Consider the following 26558-nt stretch of genomic DNA (forward strand, 5'->3'; position numbering starts at 1 on the left):
TTAAAAGGATTATTCACCATGACCAAGTGGGATTTATTCCTGGGGTGCAAGTTTGGTTCAACATCCACAAATCAATCAATGTGATATAATACGTTAACAAAAGAAAGAACAAGAACCATATGATCCTCTCAATAGATGCAGAAAAAGCATTTGACAAAGTATAGCATCCTTTTTTGATCAAAACTCTTCAGAGTATAGGGATAAAGGGTACATACCTCAATATCATAAAAGTCATCTATGAAAAACCCACAGCGAATATCATTCTCAATGGGGAAAAACTGAGAGCTTTCCCCCTAAGGTCAGGAACGCGGCAGGGATGTCCACTATCACCACTGCTATTCAACATAGTATTAGAAGACCTAGCCACAGCAATCAGACAACAAAAAGAAATCAAAGGCATCCAAATCAGCAAGTAAGAAGTCAAACTCTCACTCTTTGCAGATGATATGATACTTTATGTGGAAAACCCAAAAGACTCCACCCCAAAACTGCTAGAACTCATACAGCAATTCAGTAAAGTGGCAGGATATAAATCAATGCACAGAAATCAGTGGCATTCCCATACACCAACAACAAGACAGAAGAAAGAGAAATTAAGGAGTCAATCCCATTTACAATTGCACCCAAAACCATAAGATACCTAGGAATAAATCTAACCAAAGAGGCAAAGGATCTGTACTCAGAAAACTATAAAATACTCATGAAAGAAATTGAGGAAGACACAAAGAAATGGAAAAACGTTCCATGCTCATGGATTGGAAGAACAAATATTGTGAAGATGTCAATGCTACCTAGAGCAATCTACACATTCAATGCAATCCCCATCAAAATACCATCCACTTTTTTCAAAGAAATGGAACAAATAATCCTAAAATTTGTATGGAACCAGAAAAGACCCCCGAATAGCCAGAGGAATGTTGAAAAAGAAAAGCAAAGCTGGTGGCATCACAATTCCGGACTTCCAGCTCTACTACAAAGCTGTCATCATCAAGACAGTATGGTACTGGCACAAAAACAGACACATAGATCAATGGAACAGAATAGAGAGCCCAGAAATGGACCCTCAACTCTATGGTCAACTAATCTTCGACAAAGCAGGAAAGAATGTCCAATGGAAAAAAGACAGTCTCTTCAACAAATGGTGTTGGGAAAATTGGATAGCCACATGCAGAAGAATGAAACTGGACCATTTCCTTACATCACACACAAAAATAGACTCCAAATGGTTGAAAGACCTCAATGTGAGACAGGAGTCCATCAAAATCCTAAAGGAGGACACAGGCAGCAACCTCTTCGACCTCAGCCGCAGCAACTTCTTCCTAGAAACATCACCAAAGGCAAGGGAAGCAAGGGCAAAAATGAACTATTGGGACTTCATCAAGATAAAAAGCTTTTGCACAGCAAAAGAAACAGTCAACAAAACCAAAAGACAACCGACAGAATGGGAGAAGATATTTGCAAATGACATATCAGATAAAGGGCTAGTATCCAAAATCTATAAAGAACTTATCAAACTTAACACCCAAAGAACAAATGATCCAATCAAGAAATGGGCAGAAGACATGAACAGACATTTCTCCAAAGAAGACACTCAAATGGCCAACAGACACGTGAAAAAGTGCTCAACATCACTCGGCATCAGGGAAATCCAAATCAAAACCTCAATGAGATACCACCTCACACCAGTCAAAATGGCTAAAATTAACAAGTCAGGAAACAACAGATGTGGGCAGGGATGCGGAGAAAGGGGAACCCTCCTACACTGTTGGTGGGAATGCAAGCTGGCGCAGCCACTCTGGAAAACAGTATGGAGGTTCCTCAAAAAGTTGAAAATAGAGCTACCGTATGACCCAGCAATTGCACTACTGGGTATTTACCCCAAAGATAAAAATGTAGTGATCCAAAGGGGCACATGCACCCCAATGTTTATAGCAGCAGTGTCCACAATAGCCAAACTATGGAAAGAGCCAAGATGTCCATCAACAGATGAATGGATAAAGAAGATGTGGTATATATAGACAATGGAATATTATGCAGCCATCAAAAAAAAAAAAAGAAATCTTGTCATTTGCAAAGACGTGGATGGAACTAGAGGATATTATGCCAAGCGAAATAAGTCAATCAGAGAAAGACATGTATCATATAATCTCACTGATATGAGGAATTCTTAATCTCAGGAAACAAACTGAGGGTTGCTGGAGTGATGGGGGGTGGGAGGGATGGGGTGGCTGGGTGATAGACATTGGGGAGGGTATGGGCTATGATGAGCGCTGTGAATTGTGTAAGACTTTTGAATCACAGTTCTGTACCTCTGAAACAAGTAATATATTATATGTTGAAAAAAAAAAAAGATAGTAGAAAGGGAAAAATGAAGGGGGGAATCAGAGGGGGAGACAAACCCATGAGAGACTCTGAGAAACAAACTAAGGGTTCTAGAGGGGAGGGGGTGGGGGGATGGGTTAACCTGGTGATGGGTATTAAAGAGGGCATGTATTGAATGGAGCACTGGGTGTTATACACAAACAATGAATCATGGAACACTACATCAAAAACTAATGATGTATGGTGATTAACATAACATAATAAAATAAAATTAAAAAAATGCATGATGATATTAATTGGAAAATACAAAGTATAAATTGAAATTATTGAGTACTGCCATTCCATAGGACAGTATTAATCTACCTTCTTATATACCATTTCTTGTCTGTGCAGATCAGCATTGTTTCAAAGTGTCCTCCAAGACAACTTATATCACAGCCACATAGGGACCAATTAAAAGTGCAAATTCTCAGGCACCAAATCCCCCAAATACAGTTAATCAGAATTCTTAGGGATTGAGAGTCAGAAGATGGGAAATACATACTTATGTTTTCTCTTTTAAAAGGATGCTTAAAAAAATAATGGCTGGGTCCTATCCTCAAAAATTCTAATTTAATTTATTTGAGCATTGGCATTTTTTAAAAGCTCCCCAGGCAATTCTAATGTGAAGCCAATGTTGAGAATGTTTTTTCAATAGAGCTAAACCTCATGGTTAATGTGAAGAATATCTCCATCAAACTATCCACTCCTGATGGTGAATTGTAAACTCTGACACTAGGTTAGAAGGACAGATTGTGCATTTGGATCAGAACACCCATGTGGCTCTTTAAATCCAAACATACAGGGGTGCCTGGGTGGCTCAGTCATTACGCATCTGCCTTCGGGCTCAGGTCATGATCCCAGGGTCCTGGGATCGAGCCCCACATCGGGCTCCCTGCTCTGCAGGAAGCCTGCTTCTCCCTCTCCCACTCCCCCTGCTTGTGTTCCCTCTCTCACTGTGTATCTCTGTCAAATAAATAAATAAATAAAATCTTTTAAAAAAAAATCCAAACATACATTAGTTTCAATCCTAAAGTTAAGATATTGGTTAGGACTCATAATAAAAATAAAATAAAAACATTTGTTAAAGAACTGACAATTTACCAAATCAATCCCCATCCAAACAGTCCTCCTTCTTACCCCTGACAGCTATCTCTTCCCATTTTGCTCTTCAAAAAACATATCAGATGTTTAAAATACAAGTGCAACTGGGTCAAATTATGGAACTTCACATTTCTGCAAATGATCCAGGATTTCATAAAAGTTATGTTGAAGAACCACATGCAAAGCCATTAGCAAATGACTTTCCAACAGAGCTAGATGAGTTAGTAGGAAGAGATCAGGAAACTGATGTGGGAGGATCATAAAAAGACAGTTCAAAAGAGAATTCTTTGAATTTCAAAAGATTAGGTGAGGTCCTTCAGAAAACTGTTGATGTGCTAAAAAATTTTTGCAAAAAGGACTTTTTATGAACATGCTGTGAAAGTCATCCAGAGTGAAGGGTTACACTAACTTTAAAATAGAAAACTATGCTGATAGGATGAATTTATTTTTTGTTAGTTTTCAATAAGCACACATAGTTGCTATCACCACCTAAAGTTTATAGGATATAAAGTAAAATTAATCATTTAAAAAATGTTTAGTTCCGTCTTTTCTAGAAGAAATTTCAATAAGCACACTATACAATATGTGATCTGAAATCTGATGTTGCATTTTACTGGATCAACTGTCCTCGAAAATAAAAACTTTTCTACATTTTTCTTTCCTCCACAGTACCTATCACAACAAGAGATATCCAAAGTCCAGAATCACTGCCAGCACAAAGCCATTTAAAAATTTATTACCTGCCAGGATGGGATCTTCGTTGCCGACACCCACATGATTCGTTTATTTAAGAAAATAACAAAGTTGAAAAGCTACAATGCACGGATATATCTTGTCACATTCACTTGTTTAAAAGAAGTTTTTTAGTAATAACCTTAAAATACTTTTTCCTTTGCTCTGAGACTTTAACTTCTGGTAAAATAAGATAATCTAAAATATATTGTGTCATTCGTTAGGGCATTGTTGATTGTGGTAAAAATGGGTAATCAATGAAAATGTACCATATTAGGAACGCTTCAGTGAAGTAAACACATTCAGTTAATTGAATATTCCAAATCCATAAAAAATAATGTTATGAAGAGTTTACTAACATCTGAGAATGCTTATGTTTTAATGATAGGTGAAATGAATAGGATATACATTATTTATTCAGTATGATTTTAATTGTATTATAAAAACATACACATAACAAAAATACAACAATGTACATAAAAATGTTAATAGTGTGATGACTCAGATAGAATCATAAAAGTTCTTTTTCTTCCATTTAAAATTTCCTTCCATACTTTGTAGATTTTTTAACATATTCCATGAAAAACTTCAATTATTAGCAAGATAAGATAAAAGACTTCCAAGTTTAAGTTCAAACTAAAGCAAGACACCTGTTCTCAGTCCTATAAGTCTGTCTAATTCATCACAATCCCTTGTTTCTTGACTTGTTACAGTGGAATATAACCGTAATTCAAGAAATTCAAGTGTGAGTACTCACAGATTCTAGTATTGTTATAAAATAAATTCACTTATCAACTTGCTTTTAAAGCAGATTTTAAAAATATGATCTAAATTTATCAGAGAAAGACAAGTATCATATGATCTCACTGATATGAGGGATTTAAGAAACAAGACAGGGGATCATAGGGGGAGGGAGGGGAAAATGAAACAAGATGAAACCAGAGAGGGAGACAAACCATAAGAGACTCTTATTAATCTCAGGAAGCAAACTGAGGGCTGCTGGAGTGGAGGGGGGTGGGAGGGATGGGGTGTCTGGGTGATGAACATTGGAGGGGGTATGTGCTATGGTAAGTGCCATGAATTGTGTAAGACTGATGAATCACAGACCTGTACCCCAGAAACTAATAATATATATGTTAATAAAAAAAAAATAAAAGATAAAAACAAAATAAATTTGTTATAATTAATGAATGTATCCCATAGAATAGGAAAATGTTATATGTATATAAAGCAATGTTTTAAACATGACACTAGAAAAAGATAACAAAAATAGAAACCAAATCAGCCACCAAATCTTCCCGGTTGGATGAGTTCTGAGTAGCAAATGCATGGCCTCAGGTTTTTCCTACTGCCATCAGTTACAATTACCTAAAGCTCTGAATGAACATGTGAATTAGAAACTATTTGCCCATCCTAGACACTGCATGGAGCTAGAGAAGGGGGAAGGATTTAAAATCCACAACATACCTCAGACTTGCAGACTAGGTTGGGGGTAGAGAGGGTGTGTTGACAGACACAGGAACTTACAAGGTGTAATACGTCAAGCAAATTAAGTGGCCTACTGAGAAAGAGAGTGTTACATCTATCTTCTTACCCTTTGTACCCGCCTGATACAATACTTAAATCACAGTACTAAGCTGGTAGCAGATGGCTAATAATTCACTGAACAGCAGGTAATACAATAGAAAGATGTTGTTGGAGCTGGGAGGACTCTAGAACACAGGGAAGGGCTGATACCATTCTTTTTGACATCACTGTTGGGAATATCTCAGTACCAGGAATAAATGTAATTAAGAAAGAATCTGCATATGGAAGAAAGGTCTCAATATTTTTGTGAGAGTATGGACTGGTAGATATTTCACAGGGCATTTAACAACAAGCACTAATAAATTATTTGCAGAGAGCTGCTATAAATTACACAAAGTAACATATGCAGTTCCGAGAATCAAACAACCTCCCACAAATCCCCATGATAATTTTTGTGTTAGAAGAAAAAGAGTACAAAAAGTGTAACAAGGAAGGTCAACTGGGAAAGATATGGGTTCTCACTAGCTTACAAATTGAGTCTTCCAGAAAACAATCAGCATGACATCCTCCCTATTTCTTTGCCTCATATTTCATCCGTTATCTCCTGAAGCTGGGATGGAGCTTGTGATTTCAAATTTTACAAATGGAACATAATCGGAAAGTGTTGACATAAATATGCAATTGCTGAGTATCAACACAAACAATTCAGTCATGCAAAGACCAGTCACCTAATTTATCTATCAAACGCTTCTTTGTAGGGAGAGTGGGAGAGAGAGGTAGGAAGGAAGAAAAAGACACACATGGGAAAGTCGTATTCCGGAAAGAAAATATGATAACCATATCATTTCCATTAACCCCGTTTTTCTTTCAAGTGCTTTTATTGTCTGTTTTTAAATGTTACTCACAATCCCAATAGGTAAAAATACATAAATATAATTTTCTATAAATGATATCGAAATGATAAGATATCTATTTGGAAAATAAATATAAGCGTGAGTACTTTTCACTCACCACACAAAAATACACAAAGGTAGAAAGATGCCAGTCAAGTGGCCAAGTAAGATGTCCCCCTCTTTTTCATACCCTATGAACAACAATAATGTGGCATTCATCCACAGATAAAAATGCCTTCCTGGGGTTTGGGGAGCCAGGTAGGAGAATGTGAAACCCCAGTGCATTTTAAGACTGAGGAGAGCCATTTTGAGAAGGCAGGCTTGCCCCCAGGTGGTTGACATGCGAAGTAAAGTCCCAGCTACATAGCCAGAAACAGTTCTCCACCCCTATGGACTTGGCTACAACCTCATTTATCTTGGTCCTCTCACTAGCACCACATGCCAAGGGACTCAGGAGGAGTTACGCACCCATGTGTGTGTTGGGTAATAGGCATTCAGAACTTGGTCCCAACTATAGACCCTGAAGTGACCCATGAACCAGCTTCAGCCCCTCTCAGCCACAGTCTGGGAGCCCCTGGAGGTGAGGCTGTCAAATTCAGTCAATCATAGATTCTGAAAGGGCCCTATAACTGGGCTGTTGACTATCTCAGCCAGTTGGCAAACAGTCTTGCTAGTACAGAAACATGATAGGAAAAACTGCCACTTGTCTCACTGGAGATCCTGTAAGGGTCCTATACTTGGCCCTAACCCCCTCACAGCCGAAGTCTGACAATAGACCTGCTAACCTAGGGCCCCAGCAGGAGACAAACCCATCTGCAACCCCAGAGATCCTGAATGGCCCTATAGTCAACTCAGGCTCTCCCAGCCACCATTTATCACAATCACTTAAACAATAAACACCTACATTTAGAAAAAAGGAAGATCTGAAATAAATAACTTTACACTTTAAGATATAGAAAAAAAATCTAAGTCCCGAGGTAGCAGAAGGAAGGAAATAATAGAGATTAGAACAGAAATAAATGAAGTAGAGACTAAAAAGACAACAGAAAAAAATCAATGAAACAAAGAGTTGGGCTTTTGTTTTTGAAAAAATAAACAAAATTGACTAACTTTTGGCTGGACCAATCATGAAAAGAAAAGAGAGGACTCAAATAAATAAAATCAGAATTGAAGGTGGAGGTATCATAACTGACACCACAGAAATACAAAGAATTGTGAGATGTTACTATGAACAATTATGCACAACAACCCTAAAAGAAATGGATAAATTCCTAGAAACATACAACCTCCAAGACTGAATCTTGAAGAAATATAAAATATGAACAGATCTATAACAACTAAGGAGACTGAAGCAGTTTTCAAAAATTTCCCAAAAAGAAAAGCCCTGGACCAGATGGTTTCACCAGGGAATTCTACCAAATATTTATTTTTTTTTTTTTTAATTTTTTTTAAAGATTTTATTTATTTATTTGACAGAGAGATAGAGAACACAAGTAGGCAGAGAAGCAGGCAGAGGGAGAGGGAGAAGTAGGCTCCCCGCAGAGCAGGGAGCCCGATGCGGGACTCGATCCCAGGACCCTGGGATCATGACCTGAGCCGAAGGCAGCCGCTTAACCGACTGAGCCACCCAGGCGCCCCTCTACCAAATATTTAAACTCATGCCAATCCTTCTTAAGCTCTTCCAAAATACTGAAGAGGATGGAACACTTCTAACCTCATTTTGCAAGGCCAACATTACCCTAACGTCAAAGCCAGATACTAATCTACAAGCAAAGAAAACTACAGGCCAATATCCCTGATGAATATAGATGCAAATATTCTCAGCAAATGCTAGTAACCTGAATTCAACAGCACGTTACAAATATCATACACCATAATCAAGTGGGATTTATTACTGGGATTCAAAATCATTCAACATATACCAATAAATAAACATGACATACCACATTAATAGAATGAGTGATAAAAATCATATGATCCTCTCAGTAGATGTAGAAAAAATTTTTGACGATATTTAACATCCTTTCATGATAAAAGCTCTCAACACATTGAGTATGGAAGGAACATACCTCATTTGCAAATGTCTTACAGGTAAAGAGCTAGTATCCAAAATCTATAAAGACATTATCAAACTAACACCCAAAAAACAAATAATCCAATGAAGAAATGGGCAGAAGACATGAACAGACATTTCTCCAAAGAAGACACTCAAATGGCCAATAGACACATGAAAAAGTGCTTAACATCACTCGGCATTAGGGAAATACAAATCAAAACCACAATGAGATACCAACTCACATCAGTCAGAAAGGCTAAAATTAACAAGTCAGGAAATGACAGATGTTGGCGAGGATGCGGAAGGGGAACCCTCCTACACTGTTGGTGGGAATGCAAGCTGGTGCAGCCACTCTGGAAAATAGTATGGAGTTTCCTCAAAAAGTTGAAAATAGAGCTGACCTATGACCCAGCAATTGCACTACTAAGTATTTATCCCAAAGATACAAATGTAGTGTTCCGAAGGGGCACCTGCACCCCAATGTTTATAGCAGCAATGTCCACAATAGCCAAACTATGGAAAGAGCCCAGATGTCCATCAACAGATGAATGGATAAAGAAGATGTGGTATATATACACAATGGAATATTAGCCATCAAAAAAAAAAAAAATGAAATCTTGCCATTTGCAAAGACATGGATGGAACTAGAGGCTATTATGCTAAGTGAAATAAGTCCATCAGAGAAAGACAATTATCATATGATTTCACTCATATGTGGAATTTAAGAAACAAAACAGAAGATCATAGAGGAGGGGAGGGAAAAATAGAAAAAGACAAAATCAGAGAGTGAGACAAACCATAAGAGACTCTTAATAATAGGAAACAAACTGAGGGTTGCTAGAGGGGAGGGGAGTAGGGGGATGGGGTAAAAGGGTGATTGACATTAAGGAGGGCATGGGATGTAATGAGCACTAGGTGACATATAAGACTGATGACTCACTGGACTCTACCTCTGAAACTAATAATATGCTATATGTGAATTAAATGAATTTAAATTAAAAAAGAAGGAACATACATCAATGTAATAAATGACAAACCCGTACATAGCAACACACTCAACAGTAAAAGTTGGAAGTTTTCCTCTAAAATCAGGAAGACAATGGTGACCACTCTAATCTCTCCTATTCAACATAGTACTAGAAGTTCTAACCAGAACAACTGGACAGGCAAAAGAAATAAAAAACATCCAAATAAGAAAAAGAGAGTAAAATTGTCTCTCTTTGCATATATGTTCTCATACAAAGATAACACTAAAGACACCTTAGGGGTGGCTGGGTGGCTCAGTTGGTTGAGCATCCAACTCGGCTTCAGCTCAGGTCATGATCTCAGGGTCATGAAATTGAGCCCTGCATCAGGCTCTGTGCTCAGCAGGGAGTCTGCTTGAGATTCTCTCTCCCTCTCCCTTTGCCCCTCCCTCTTCTCTCTCTCTGTCTCTCTCTCTCATACTCTAAAATAAATAAATAAATAAATAAATAAATCTTAAAAAAAACACTCCACCAAAAAACTGTTGGAACAATAAATGAATTCATTAAATTTGCAAGATATAAAAGATCTTCATACAAAAATCAGTTTCATTACTATCCACTAACAACAAACTATCTGAAAGAGAGAGAACAAAATACAATAGTATTAAAAACTATAAAATACTTAGGAATGCATTTAACCAAGGAAGTGAAAGATCTGTACCCTGAATCTGTAAGACATTGATGAAAAAATTAAAGACACAGATAAATGCAGAGCAAACCCATATACATAGACCAGAAGATTTAAAATTTTTAAATTTTACATAGAACCCAAAGTGATCTACAGATTCAATGCAATCCTTATTAAAATCCCAGTGGCATTTTTCACAGAAAAAAACATCCCAAAATTTGTACGGAACTGCAAAAGACCCTAAGTAGCCAAGCAATCTGGAGAAAGGAGAACAAAGCAGGGAACACCACAATTTCTGATTTTAAGATATATTACAAAACTACAGTAATCCAAACAGTACAGTATTGGTATAAAAATAGACACACAGACCAACAGAACAGAATCAAGAGACCAGAAATATACCCATACGCATATGGTCAACTAATATTTGACAAGAGAGCCAAGAATACTCAATGGGGAAATGATAAGTCTTTTCAATAAGTGGTGTTGGGACACTGGATATCCCCATACAAAAGAACAAAACTGGGTTTCTATCATACACCACTCACAAAAATTAACTTGAAATAAAGTTTTAAATGTAAGACTAAAAAAAAACATAGAGAAAATCTCCTTGATAATGGTTTGGATATGGCACCAAAAGCACAGACAACAAAATGAAAATTAAACAAATGGGACTATGTAAAATTAAGAAGATTCTCTACAGAAAAATAAACAATCAACAAAATGAAGAGGCAGCCTGTGGAGTGAAAGAAAATATTTGCAAACCATGTATCAGATACGGAGTTAATATCCAAAATATGTAAAGAACCCATATAACTCAATAGCAAAAAGACTAATAATCACATTAAAAATGGGGAGAGGACCTGAATTGACATTTTTCAAAGAAGACATAAAGATGGTCAACAGGTACATAAAAAGATGCTCAGCATCACTAATCCTCAGGGAAATGCAAATCAAAACCACAAGGAGATAGCACCTCATATCTGTTAGGATGACTTGTATAAAGAGAGAAGCAGTAAGTGTTGGTGAGGATATAGAGAAAGGGAACTCCTGTACTGTTGATGGGAATGTAAATTTCATAGCTGCAACAACAACAACAACAAAAAAACAGTATGGCGATTCCTCAAAAAATTAAAAATAGAACTACCATATGATCCAGCAAATAATAAAAGTGCCCTCCTCATAGGACTGTTGTGAGGATTAAAAGAATTATGAGTATAAAATGATAGAAAAAATATATGCATGCCTTTTTTTTTTTTTTAAAGATTTTATTTATTTATTTGACAGAAAGACACAGCGAGAGAGGGAATACAAGCAGGGGGAGTGGGAGAGAGAGAAGCAGGCTTCCCGCGGAGCAGGGAGCCCGATGCAGGGCTCGATCCCAGGACCCAGGGATCACGACCTGAGCCGAAGGCAGACGCTTAACGACTGAGCCACCCAGGCGCCCCCTATGCATGCCTTTAAGAATAGACAAACATTTAAAATTCAGAAGCACTGTCCATATTAGAAAACAGAGATAAATGTGACTGACAAAACAATAAAGCTAAAATTTAAGTGAGAGACAGCTGAAAGTATTTTCAGCATCTATAACAAGATTGTTATCTTAAAAAGTAAAATTCTTATGGACAAAATTGTTCAATTTCAAAAGGCAAAGGATATAAATGGTCTCATTATAGAATATGAAATAAAAATCACCAATAAAATATGCAAAGATATTCAACTTTTCCAGTAACCCAAACATGAAAAACTTTTACAAAAGCCACCTTTCCTTTGTTTGTTTTTACCTATAGGAATGGCAAATACACAAGTGTAGTAAAACAAATTTTGGCAAGTAAGAATGTATAGAAATAGTCAATTCTCATATTGCGATGGTGAAAATATAAATTAATATAGACAATATGGACAACAATTTGGTAGCATCTGCAAGTTCTAAATTCTGTACACCGTGTGTCACTGAAACTACACCTCTACATAGCTCCCCTAGAAAACCGTGAGACATATGTCCAGGAGCTAGAAGTAGCAATGTTCACTTTGTCAGCAAAATACATAGCAAAATAAATAGGTGAATAAGTAATAAAGAAAAATAACCTGAATGCCCACTAATGGAGGAGTAGCTAAATAAGCTAAGCTGGTGAACTAAATAAACATTACACTGTTGAATGCTATCTAGCTGTTGAAATGATTAGATTTCTATGTATACCAATACTACCAACTCTCCAAGATCTGTTTAGTGAAAAAAAAAGCTGCTAAAAATTCTTACATAATAATTCAATTTATGTAAAAATTAAAACAAAGAGGAAAACAAAAACACAAGTCATACTATGTAATTTCTGTTAAGTGAATAGTTATCTGAAAGGATTCACACTAACTGATAACAATTAATACCTCTTAAGAGGATAGCCTAGAGGTAGTGACCAAATAGGATATGTCTTAATTGTAGTGTTTGATTTTTTTTTTTTTTTTTGCCCAGAGAATGTATCTATTAGTACCAGATAATTAATTTCAAATTTGAGTATTAACTTCATGACAGGCACTTAAGTAGCCTTTCTTGAATAAATGAATAGAAGGTAGGAGAATGTTAGGCAGGGAAAGAAGGAGAAAGAATGGAAGGAAGAAAAGATGTATGTGTGTAGTAAGTGGAGGCCAGGACAAAGGATTTGGACCTCATGCAATAGATGGGGATAAATCAAAGGTTTTTCTACACAGGGGAACTATATGATCAACATTGTGCTGTGGGACACCTACTGCTTGCAATATGGGGATGCATGGGGAGAAAATGGAAGTGGACAGCAGTTCATTCCCGAAAATGTAAGGATGAGCAAGGACAGAGATCTAAACAAGTTCAAATGCTTATAAAGAGTAGTAAGTAGTAAGAAGAGATCAGGGAGCAACTGATCCCAAGAAAGGAGATAAATACTGGTGCAGGGCTCTGAGGAGTCTGGGAGAAATGAGATCCAGAGAAGAGTGAATTCTCCTTACATAAGAGAGAGGACAGGTTTTTCCTCACCGCAGGTGCAAAGAATGAAAGGGAGGAGATGGAAGTGCAAAGCACTGATGACAATGCAGAGGCAGGAACACAGAGCAGTATGTGTGCAGCCATGTGGTTTTCCCAACAGTGCTGTGCAGGCTAGGTGCTGGCAGGAGATAACAAGATCCTGAACGAATCTTGGGGATTTGCCAGATGGGTACAAATATAGTCATATTTCAGAGAATCCCATATGAGACAGGAGTAAAATGAAGAGCCCCAAAGTCTAAAATGCAGATGGGAGTAAAGTAAAGAGGTGCAAAGGGTGGGGTGAAAGAAGTTTTCCTCTCTCATGTTTTCTTTTTCTTTCAAGCAGATATTTAATGGGAATGTTCTATATTCTGGGCATTCTTCTAAGGCTGAGGATATTGTGACAAAAGAGACAAAAAAAAAAGGATTCTAGTTCTTACGGACCTTACGGTCTAGTGGGAAGCATAGAAATAAATATGTAAACTAAATATGTAAACAAAAGAAAAACATAAGTTTTCATAGGACTAAAACTATGTAGGAAAACAAAACTACTTGCTGGAAAGAGAGTGGTTGATGAGTATTTTAACAGAACCCTCTGAGAAGGAGTCATTTGAGCTGAAATCTAAATGATGCAAAAGAGGCAGCCAAGCAAAGATCTGAGAGAAATGTTTCAGGCAGGAGGAAAAAAAAATAAAAAAGGTACAAAAGCCTGAGGCTGGACTAAGCTTGGCCTCTTCAAAGGAAGAATATAGAAAGATCCCTGTAACCAGGGTATAGTGATTAAACGGGAGTGATAGGAAATAGGATCTAAGAGGTCGGTAGGGAACAGATTGTACAGAGCTTCTGAAGAGTATAGATATTATCCTATTTGCGACAGGTAGCGCTTGGAGTGTTATAAAAAAAATCAGACAGGATCTGATTTAGTCTCTAAGAAAAGCAGAGGAGCAAAAATCAAGCTGGAAGACATGTAGGAGACTACTGAAGAAGTCCAGGTGAGGTAAAATGGCGGCTAGAATGACCGTGGCCAAAGGGGCGAGATGTGATTGGATGCAGCATAAGCTTTGGAAACAGAACCAATAGGACTTACTTATGCATCTGATATGAAGAAGACAAATAATAGAGAAAAAGATAGAATTCAATAGAGAGATGGGAGGATAGGAAGTAGAATGTCTAAATGTAAAATTTTAGAATTATGTATGTTACATGAGAAAAAAATTTAAATGTGCAGTCATTGATGAGGGTGACTGGTCTGAAATAAAAATGGAGATCATTGTTTAGGAGGTCAGATTGAATGGGTTTGGTTCTGTGATGAGGTAGCACACAGGGTGGCGGTAGCAGGGCTTGGCGTGAATGAAGGCAATCATCAAGAAGCTAAAATATTTAATGAATTGAAGGGAGAGATGCCCGGGAGTTTGGTAGGTGGCAGTGAAGAGAGAAGAGGTAAGGGGTAATTAGCAGATGATAAAAGTCCCAGATGAGCAGAACTTTTTACATAAAGTTGACGAATTAATGAGTTATGTGTAGGAATGTGGAGTATGTTTTATTCAAATCCTTACACAAGGTACATAAGAGTTGGGAAATCAGAAGTCTTAGGGTGAGAAAGCACAAAGAAAGTGTGTCAGGCCAGAGAGAAACCACTTTGTCAGTGAAGTGGTTGAGAATACAACTTCATTGGTTTACATCGAATCTCTCAGTGGCAAGCAGTAACCAAATTTAGAGTGAGAAAAACAGGATGTGAGTTTGGTGGAGAATGTTAGAGCAGGTGGATACATCAACACACAAATGGGTGGATGGTCCTAGAGATTTATATCTTGCAGAGTGACCAGGATGTTAACAGGGGAGGTTAAGAATGGTGAGTTTATTTGGTTATGATTTTTCCAAAAGAATTTGAAGTCAGCTCTTAAGCAGATAATAGGGCTTTTGCAAGAATGAAAAACGTCGTGAAAGTTATCAAAGAGATTGGTTTCCCTGCAACTATCCAAAAAAAAAAAAAAAAAAATAGGGGCATCCATAGAGAGCCTGGAACTTAACTTGGGAGCAGAGGAGCTGTGATTGGGTGGGAAGGTTGCCTTCAAGGGATGAATTCTGAGGCACAATGAGCAACATGGCATAGTCGCAGCTAGCAGAAGAGGGACGTTTGCGATATAAATAGAGAAAGAGAATGTAAGGACAGTGAGAAAGAGACTGTTGGAGGATAGCAAATTTGTTTTCATGGACAGGGGACAATCTAAGCATGGAAGACCAATCTCACTCTAGAGAAGAGAGAAGTTGGTAAAGGAACACAGGAGAAGTGAGGTGTACGGACAAAGAGGTGGCAGGGAAAATAAAAGGTTCAAAATCAGATACTCAGCAGAATGTGCTATCTCATCAAAGTCCTAATACTTTAATTAATGGTTCCATTTACAAAAGGGTTTCACACACCTAATGAAAGCCCAAATGGTCAATACCTCGAATAACCTCTTCTAGTTTTGTTCCAGAGAAAAATGGAAGATGCTTGGTTTGGTTACAGATGCATGCTGACTCCCTTATTCTGCTCGGTTGGAAAGAATGAGTAATGGTGGCATGCATGTTCAGCACAAGGCAAAAAAGAGAAGAAATCTGAGACTACATAACACTGAAATCACTGATACTCCCAGTTCCATGCAAGTGATCTGGGGTGGGGCCCAGGCCCTAAGTAACTTTTAAGTGTTTATGGTTTTTAAAATTCTAACATACAGGCAGGGTTGGGAACCACTGATATAAACTGAGAGAAATATTTCCAATCCTTTCTCACATAATCATAACAGTACCATTAAGAAAAACTCAGAAGATAGGACTGAGAGAGAAAATTACAAATATCTCCTACTCATGAAAATCTATGCAAAAATTCGAAAGAAAATATCAGCAAATCAATTTTAGTCACCTATTAAAGTATCAGTGAAATGTAACCAACAGATATACATTCCAAATTTGATTAGAATGTGATTACTACTCTCTAAAAATAGTGTGGGGGGGGAAGCACATGGGAAGTTGTAATACATGCTTAATACATTTTTAAAAATACTCTAAGAAACTAGGAGCTGATGGATCACGTACCTTGATAAACACATGTAACACATCTCACCAGCCCATACATACCCTGTTTACCGGTGAAATCCTAAAAGTCATGCCATCAAAGTCAGGTTTAAGATACAGATACCTGCTTTTCTTGTCATTATTTTGGAAGGGCTTGCCAATGCCATTAGACTAGAGACAGAGGGAAAGTACTCGATATGTAATATGTGGAAAACAGTAGCAAAAATAGAAAAACCCAGGAGAAACTACAAAAAAGACATTAGAAATGGTGAGGAATTTCAAAATAGTGCCAAAGCTAAAAACAAATACACAAATCCCCTACCTTTATGGTACACAAATAATAACAGTTTAGAAAATGCTATTTAAAAAATATCCCATTCACAATAGCAACAGTAAAAAAAAATTCCTGAAAATACCTTTCAAAAATACCTGCAAAACTCAGCAGAAGCAATAAGAAAAGTTTAAATAAATGGAGAAATACAGAAATTCAGTTTGTATCACATTAGCTCTCTCTAAACCAATCCATAAATTTAGTGTATACTCAGTGAAAATTATAATGTATGAGCATCTGTGAGTCTATCTCTGTCTGTTTAAATTTGCAATTTGTCAAAATATTTAAAAAATTATCTAGAGGGGCGCCTGGGTGGCTCAGTCTGTTAAACATCTGTCTTCGGCTCAGGTCATGATCCCAGGGTCCTGGGATCGAACCCCACATCTGGCTCCTTGCTCAGTGGGAAACCTGCTTCTTCCCCTCCCTCTGCCTGCTGCTTCCCCTGTTTGTGCTCTCTTTCTGTCAAATAAATAAATAAAATCTTTAAAAAAATAAAAAATAAATAAAATTAAAAATTTATCTAGAAAAAGAAATTGTTAAGTATAGCCAGGTAAATTACACACACACACACAGAGTCATGAAAAAGAACTTATCCTAAATAATATTAAACTACATAATAAAACAACCAAAATTACAACAGGATGTTATAGTTGCAAGGCTGGAATAAATAAGGGAAAATAATTTTTCAGTCTAAATATACCCAAGATACGCTGATAATCAGAATATAGACAAGCAAGTATTTCAACTATTTCAACCGATTTCTTGGGTCTTCAGAATGATTTGATATTTATCTAGCTGTATTTGAGAGAGGAAGCAAGCTTAGGGTCACCCTACTCCTCCACCATCTTACCTCTCTCCCCTGGAGAGCAAGTATTTCAAATGGACAAGGGAAAAGTAGATTATTCATTAAGTGTCTTTGGGATAACTTACAGTCTAGGTAATAAAGAAGCCAGTGCTCACTCATTTCACCAAAATAAATTCCCTAGAGATCTAAGATTTAAATATAAAAAAAATATAAAATTTTGGAAAATGGGAGGATTGATAGATGCGTGTGGGTGATATAAATCTTTAAAGAAAATAGTGACAGACTTCACCACATAAAATTTTAATATGTTGTCAGTAAAAAGCACCACAGAGAAAGTTAAGGAAAAACAACATTATTTGGAACATACTGACAGACAAATATATTTTTTAAAAAGATGCCTTACAACCCAACAGAAAGGTGAACAAAAAATATGAAGAGAAAATGTGGAGAAAAAATTGAAAAGCAATAAATACACGTGGAGGTGATCAGCCTCATTAATAATCAATTAATACAAATTGAAAAAGTTTTTTCACATATCAAACTCGAAAATATTCCAGGGATGATTTATAAAGTGTTTTTTAATATATGAAGAAAATATGCCTTTTTTTGCAGAAAGTATAAATAAGCACAACCTCTTTGGAGAACAATTTAGGCATATCTAGCCAAATTTGAAGCACTTCCAACTCCATGACTTTATCATATATAAATAACTACCCATGTATGAAAACGATGTGTGTGTGCCTTCTTATGTAATGGTGTGTGCATATACATATTTTATATATATGTATAAATACATATAAAAACATATGTATACACATATGTATCCATATACATAGTGTATACATATGTATACAAATGTTCATTGCTGCATTGTTCACAAAAGCTAAAAGTAAGAGAAGATTGATTTAGTCTTCTTTGACTCATCCATACCATGGAATATTATATAAAAATAAGAGATGAAATAGATCTCTCTGCATTCAATAGAAAGATACACATGGCATATTTGTTAGTTTGAAACACATTCTGCAGAACAGGATGCACAGCATGATCTGATTTATGTTCTAATTAATATTTACATGCATTCTCCTTGATATACAGCTATTTTAAACTTTAGTATGGACAGGAATTTTTTCCTTTAAAAAAGGACAAATATTGCTTTTTAAAGTGAGCTAGCTAGCTACATAGATTAAAAAGTGTTTCTTAACTTAGTACCCAAAATATAGTCTAAATGGACTACCATTATCAAAAGATTACAATATACTAATACACATTACACATTTAAACATATATTGCACAGTTCAGAAGGCATCTCTAGAAACTTTAATACCTTAAGTCAGATTGTGAGAACATCAGTTTTTGTTAAGTCACTGACCACCATAGTAGTGAACTGGATGGTTGGGCAGGATGTGTATGGACATAGTGAAAAAAAAATTTATTGAATAAAATTAGGATAGCTTCTATAGTTTTTCTTTCTTCCTAACCTACTTTATTTCTCTCTCCTTCTGTCTCCTTTCCAATATTTATTGCACACCTACTATAAAAGTCAAACCATATGAAATAATTGACCTGTTTTTGATGTAGAATAAAATCCATTCCCTATGATTCGATCTCATAAACTTTAGACAATCTCTATTATACTCCTATATGGTGAACATTATTACTCCATTTCTCTCTCTCTTTCACTTTCTCTCTCTCTCTCCCTCACACACACACACACACACACACACACACTGAGCAAGTTACTTAAACTTCAAAGAATTTATTTTTTTTTACTTTATTAAAATACTGAGTTTATTTCACAAGTATATTTTTGTCTCCCTACCATTTCTGTTTGTTTGACCACCACTGCTATTATGACATTCCACATATATCTAAAGCCAAGCAAGGGTAAAATTCCATTTTTAAAAACTAAACAGACATTTTGGACAACACATTTTTGGCAATGGGACCTGGACAATGTTTATCAGACATGGTAGGGAAAGTCCATGCTCTGCATTATAAAAAGGACAGCCAAATATCAACTGTTACAGAAATGAAATAATAAAATGGAAAATTTTAACAAACTACCTAAAATATTTCCTTTAAGAGACTTCCTTCACTGCCAGCGATCTTGAATAGCCTCCCAGGTCAGTCATCCGGAAGCAACTCTGCACATAATTGATGAACTTGCCTTCCAAATTAGGAAGAGAGCCACATTTTCTCCATATTTGTTTGCATTTTGGCTTTTATGTCTTCTACAGAACTAGGTTCTTTTGGTGTGTTAGGAGGTTTTTGGGGTTTTTTTTTTGCTGTTTTTTGAAGGATTCTTCACCTTTTGATCTTAATGTTAATGGTTTTGAGTCTTTTTAATTCTCGTTTGATTTTTGTGCATTTTTGGCTGGAGTATTATACTTACATTTATTTTTTTAAGATTTTATTTTTATTTATTTGATAGAGAGAGAGCACACACAAGCAGGGATGGAGTGGGAGAGGATCAGAGGGAGAGGGAGAAGCAGGTTCCCCGCTGAGCAGGGAGCCCGATGTGAGAGGCTTGATCCTAGGACCCTGAGATCATGACTGGAGCCAAAGGCAGATGCTTAACCGACTGAGCCACCCAGGCACCCCTATACTTACATTTATTTACTGAAGCTTTTCCTTTGCTTCCTCATTATCAAAATCATCATCATCATCTTCATCATCATCTTTATCAGCTGCAAGTTTATTTTTTTCTGTGGAAACTTGCTACGACTTCCAGGAGCAGATCACTTTCCAGGTATAGTGAGGGGCTTCACATGACTTTGTATCTTCGTCTACAGCCACTAAGCGCTGTCCACTAATATGTGCAGACCCTGAACCACACTTAACCATAAGACCAAAGGTGGTGTTATTTCAAAGCCCTGAGGGAAACCACCCAGCTGTATGGACATTTTCAAAATTGCCAGTAGGATGTAATTGGACTGCCTTCATAATTCAATGCCTCTGCTTCAAAAATGTGCAATTGAGCCTTTGCACAAACCCCTAACCTGATTGTTTTTAAAGAAAACAGGTGTTCATTTTCATTATTATCCACTTTAAAGTGATAATCTTTGTTGGCTTTTATTTCAAAACAGTTCTTGGGGCTGGAAGTCCGAGACCAAGGTGTCCGCATGGGTGAGTGAGGGCCCTCCTCCAGGGTGCAGACTTTTCCTTGTATCCTCACATGGTGGAAGAAGCTTCCACCTCAAAGAAGGTAAATTGCTTGTATAAGAATATACAACCAGTCAGTGCTAGAACCCACATTAGAATGGGAAGCCTGTTTGACACCAAATTACAAATATTTTATCTTATTTAATGCTGTGTGTTTATTTCATAAGTAGTTTGTATTTCTTTGTATTATTGCAGATTATCACTATTTTTTTTAAAATCAATCACTCATTCTTTGTTCATTCACCATTAATTGAAAGCTTTCTAGTGGTATGCCGGTAAGTGTTTAATAATCTGCTCTCTGGGGAAAAGTCCTCTCCCTGCCTAATTCTATGTTATAAACGCTCCCACCATGCCTTATATCAAGCTACCAAGGCAACACCAGCCTGTACAATTTCTGAAAAATCTAACAATCAGCTCTCACACACCAGCATGAGTAAGACCAAGCACACACAGATCGCTTTCCATATACCAGTAGGTTCCATATACCACTTTGTTTGGCATTATGGAAAAAAAAAATAAAGTGGTTTTTGCCTCTAGATAATCTAGGATCTAGTAAAAGAAAATGATAATCAACAACACAAATGATAACTTCTGGAAAAACAGAACATTTTAAAGTCTATTATCCTCTTGATTTTCTCATCTTTTAGATGACTATTTATAATACTGTTCCCTGTTGAAAGTTATTTTAATCCCTCTCAAAACCATAATATAGGTAATTAAAATTTGCCCTAGAGTTTAGCCAGAAAAAAACTGTAAATCATATCTACTTCAAAGCCCTTTATTCATTTCATTTCCAGTGAACAAAAATTCCTTAATGTTATTTCACCTTGTATCCTCCCTAATGTGACTTTTACTAGCTCTATAATGAATTAGAATGGAAGTAAATAGTAGTAACTACCCATGTTACATGTGATAATTACTATAATCATACCATCATGATTCTCTGTATTGATGTATTTTTCCTACAACACATCAAGAAAATTATGTACTTCTAAGATGATGAATGACTTGCAACAACAATTCAGACAGGTATTATGATGACAGGTAATAGGATAAACACAATTTTCCCTTGAAATAGAAACACCACGTGGTCTATATGTTGGCATGTGTAGATTTTGTGCTTAAAGACACTCTTTAAATTTTGCAGACATTAAATGGGAGCTGTGATTAGGGTAAGCCTAATGACATTGACAAAGGGAGATGCTTTAACATGGTTTCTCCCTGAAACACTCTATGTACTTCATAATTTTAAAAAATGGTCCTTTTTATGTGAGAAAGCCTGTTTCATATGCCAAAAATGTTGATGACTTAAAGGCAGAGTAAGTGAAAAATTACTAAATAATTTTAAATGTCATTTTTTAAAAGATTTATTTATTTATTTATTTATTTATTTATTTATTTATTTATTTATTTGGAAAGAGTGCATGATGCGGGGAGGAAGCAGAGGGAGAGAGAGAGAGAATCTCCAGCAGACTCCGTGCTGAGCAGAGAGAACGATGTGGGCTTCCATCCCAGGACCCTGAGATCATGCCCTGAGCCAAAACCAAAAGCTACCAGGTGCCCCTAAATAGGTGATTTTAAGTACTTGAACTAAATTATTCTCTTGTGTAGGTAGTATGCAGAAGAAAAGATTTTATAAAATCTTTCATGTGAAAATTGCTATTCATTATTATAGTGCCAACAACTCAACACTGAATCTGACACTGTAATATGAGAGAGACAAAGTTTCTGCAGAAAGACGCAACTTATTTATTGATATAAAACCATCTTTCCATCCACAATACCAAAGTGCTCTTTAGCAGCAACATATTTATTATCAGGCTGCTAGAAATGTATATGTACACCAACTACTATGCTGAACAACTGGTCTTAAACATGTGTATTACTGGTTTTTAAAAATTACACAAATTTTGCTTGCCTATGCATTTATTTAAAAGTATTAACGATAATCAGAATAGTTTTTGATACTGTTTTTGTCTCAAGGACAGTTACTAGGAATCCAACTGTCACACTGGAATCTGAAAAATTTTCAGTATTATAAATTAATCTGAATTTTAAAAATGGTAATCATTTAGGTGATTAGGACAGTTATGACCAGAAAATGAATGCAATCTTGACGTTTTTTCAACAAACGTGTCTTGAGCTATTTAGTTTTAAATCACACTAAGTGGATGTTTATATATAAGGAATAAGACTTGACCTTGTCCTAGACAGAGCCTTATACAATACAGAAAAATAAACAAATATTTATAAGAGAACATGATGATGATTCATTGCATGTAGCTACAAGCTGAGATAAAAACATGGGGGAGAGAGTAGGTAATGAAAGGCATGACTTTTGAAACTTGAAACATAATAAGATTTCTATCAGAGAAGAGTGGAATGGTCATTCAATACAGAAACAAGAGGTCAGCCAATATTCTCCCTGCTATTAAAGGCTCCAGTTTTCAGTTTTGGGGCACAGATTTATAATTGAGCATTTCTGTGATGGGTCATATTCTTTCAATCTTCTTTTTATGTAACTTCATGTGGGTTGAATTTTTTGTATTTTTTTTTAAGATTTTCTTTATTGAGAGAGAGAGAGCATGTGCAGGGAGGAGGGGCAGAGGGAGAGGGAGAAGCAGACTCCTCGCTGAGCAGGGAGCCCAATTTGGGGCTCAATCCCAGGATCTGGGATCATGACGTGAGCTGAAGGCAGATGCTTAACCGACTGAGCCACCCAGGCACCATGAATTTTTTTTTAATTTTTAATTTTTTGTATAATTTACTCAATATTAAAACAAAAAGCTTCTATCCTAGTGATCTGTCATTTACTTTCACACATATGAAAAAAAAAAAAAAAAGCTATGCTCCATAGCAAAATACATTAGCTCTGCCCATACCAACAATTGGTGGTGGGAATCATGAGCAAACATCACATTTTGCTGAGTTTGGGTTTAATTTTGAAGTATTTAACTCATGTTGTTATTCCTATGATATCCAGCAACTACAAAAGCATTAAGGATATTTTAAGAATATATATGAAGAGCATAATTATTATGGAAATGAAAGTTGAGATAATGAAATTGGAAAGTAATGAAATTGACAAATATTTTACATATGTATCAATCATTTGTGAGTGGCAGTAATTCAGAAAATCTGGTGGTGACTCATGCACAGGCTAACCATATGTCCTAGTTTGGGACAGGTCCAATTTATAGGTGTTGACTTTCTTATTTGGCATGTGTTCCAGAATTTTCATTTTTAAACAATGTTATTTTTTAAATAGTTGAATTCAAATGATCTGGTATAGATTTGGGAGTTCTCCACCTCATACTGTGAATTTCTGCTGTGATCTCTTTTAGTGCATGAGGTATTTAGTCTCATGGAACAGAGTTCTCACTTTAACTGGCAGTTAAGTTTAAAGACAAACATCAATACCTTCTTTTCCCAACCCTTTTCAAATGCAACATTAACTTAATTCTTTAAGGCATAGTTGCTGGGCTCTTGCTGATAAAATGAAGCACACTCAGAAATGCTTCAAATCTCTTGTGGAGTGGGGAGAAGAATTTGGCACTGCCCCTTGAGGACTCTCTTGGTGCACCATCTACTTTTGCCATGGTCATAACCAGTCCCATTGTCCTGAGAAGTTCAAGCCACCAAGATGTCAGTCCCCAAGGCTGTGGAAAATGTAGGAAATACTGGAAGTGCATATGTAAAATTTGAGTGGGGAATAGAAGCCAAGAAGTCCTGCCTTAGCAAGTGAGAGAGTATTCTGATGTCTGTTACCACAATGGTTGTTTCCTTGTTTTGTGGCATAAAATTAAAACTTAGTTTATTTTTTATTTCACATTAAACCATTTTAGGAGCAACAAATGAAAAAAGTACATGTTTAATGAAAATTTAATGATTAGATTCCTGCTTCTCAAAAAAGTTGATAATGTAACATTCACAAAATGTCATTATTCACTATCCACCATAGGAATTGTAGCAATATCACTGATCTTATTAAAACTGGAAAACTCAAGTCTTAAAAAGCACCTCCATGGCCTTCAAATGCTATAGTTAATTTAAGATGCCTATACTGGAAAATAAGGATTTAATACATACAGCAACAAAAGATGTATTTATATAACATTCTATGCAACGTGACTTTTTAATTAGATCAAATTACTATTCTTCTAAATTAATCTTGCTCACTTTTAATTCCAACTTTTCATGTGCAAGAATAAAATATAAAGTGATAGCTGTTAATTTATTATCTTGAATAACAGAAGAACTCTGGAATTAGTTAAATGAGTCTAGTTTTATATCAATATTGTTAGACTCATCAAACAGAAAGTTAATTCCTGTAGTGGTTCCATTTTTTTTGTCGTTGTTTCTGTCAATTCATGGAATCAAAGTAGAGCTGTAAAAAATTTATTATGTTTGTATTAGGGTTTTCTAGAGAAACAGAACCAAAAATAGAGAAACAGAACCAAAAGATATATATTCATCTATTTATCTATCTATCATCTATCTATCTATCTATCTATCTATCTATCTATCTATCTATATATATAGAGAGAGAGATTTTAAGAAAGTGACTCATAATTAGGAGTTTAGCATATGTAAAAAAAGTACATTCTCAATTAAAACTATTATGGTCTACAAAGATAGTCGATTAAAGATGTCAACAATCTCAAATTTATTAACCACAAAATGCAACTTTGAAAATTACATATTTTTTATTTCATATTTTATGAAAAATAATTTATATAAGCCCATATCACAAATGAATATGCATTCTTCATAAATATACTAGCAATGTAGTACGAAACCAATACAAATAAGATTTTGATTAAAGTATGAAAATGTGTACTAAGAATAATTAAACTGTGAATGCTATTTTTTTACTATCCAGATACTCAATATAAAGTAGGATTATTTTTGCTTTAATAAAATGCATATGCTTTTATTTTTTGAAAGAATTTTATTTCTGAAAATAGTTTTTGAATATAATTATATAGGTCTACAAAACCAATAAATCCATTGTATTGGTCAATAAATATTAAAAATTATGGAATTTAATTATTTTAATACCCTTTTTACTTTTACAAATGACCCTATTTGGTTCATGAATGATATGGCCACATACTATGTGAAGAACTCTACCTCTAAACTAAAAATCATTAGTGCCAGACTATGCTAAATGACAAAATAAGTTAAAAAAAAAGTCGAAGTTTTACCTCCAGGATTGTTAATTATATCCAATGTCTTTTTTTTTTTAAAGATTTTATTTATTTATTTGACAGAGAGAGACACAGCGAGAGAGGGAGCACAAACACGGGAAGTGGGAGAGGGAGAAGCAGGCTTCCCGCCTAGCAGGGAGCCCGATGTGGGGCTCGATCCCAGGACCCTGGGATCATGACCTGAGCCAAAGGCAGACCCTTAATGACTGAGCCACCCAGGCACCCCCTATCCAATGTCTTATTAGCATACTGATAATTCAGGAAAAGTTTGGAAATTAATTTCAGAATAATAAACACAAGGACTGAATTGTTGCTTGAACTTCTTCTAACCATAAATATATTTTTATTGGTATTCTTAATAATAGTTCCTAATTTCTATGAAAATATATTATCTGTCAGGCACTTAAGTGCTTTACCTACCTTTACTCTAGTAACCCCATAAAGTATATACTACTTTTTTTATAAAGACTTATTTATTTTAGAGAGAGAGAGAGTATGCACGTGGGAGAGAGAGAGCTGGGGGGGGGGGCAGAGGGAGAGAACCTCAAGCAGAGTCCCTGCTGAGGAGGGAGCCCTAGCCAGGACTTGATGTCTTGACCCTGAGATCATAACCTGAGCCAAAATCAAGAGTCTGATGCTTAACTGACTGAGCCTTTATCCACGTTTAGAGAT

General features: G+C 36.0%; 1 protein-coding gene and 1 pseudogene across 2 annotated transcripts in view; both read right to left on the minus strand.

Moving 5' to 3' along the window:
* LOC118553881 (nucleophosmin pseudogene) overlaps positions 1-20638 on the minus strand; it is a 28756-nt pseudogene extending 8118 nt beyond the window's left edge.
* DPP10 (dipeptidyl peptidase like 10) overlaps positions 1-26558 on the minus strand; it is a 1380361-nt gene that overhangs the window by 1118684 nt on the left and 235119 nt on the right. The gene's annotated exons all lie outside the window — the stretch shown is intronic.

Source organism: Halichoerus grypus, chromosome 4 (assembly GCF_964656455.1).
Source record: "Halichoerus grypus chromosome 4, mHalGry1.hap1.1, whole genome shotgun sequence".
Lineage (NCBI taxonomy): Eukaryota > Metazoa > Chordata > Mammalia > Carnivora > Phocidae > Halichoerus > Halichoerus grypus.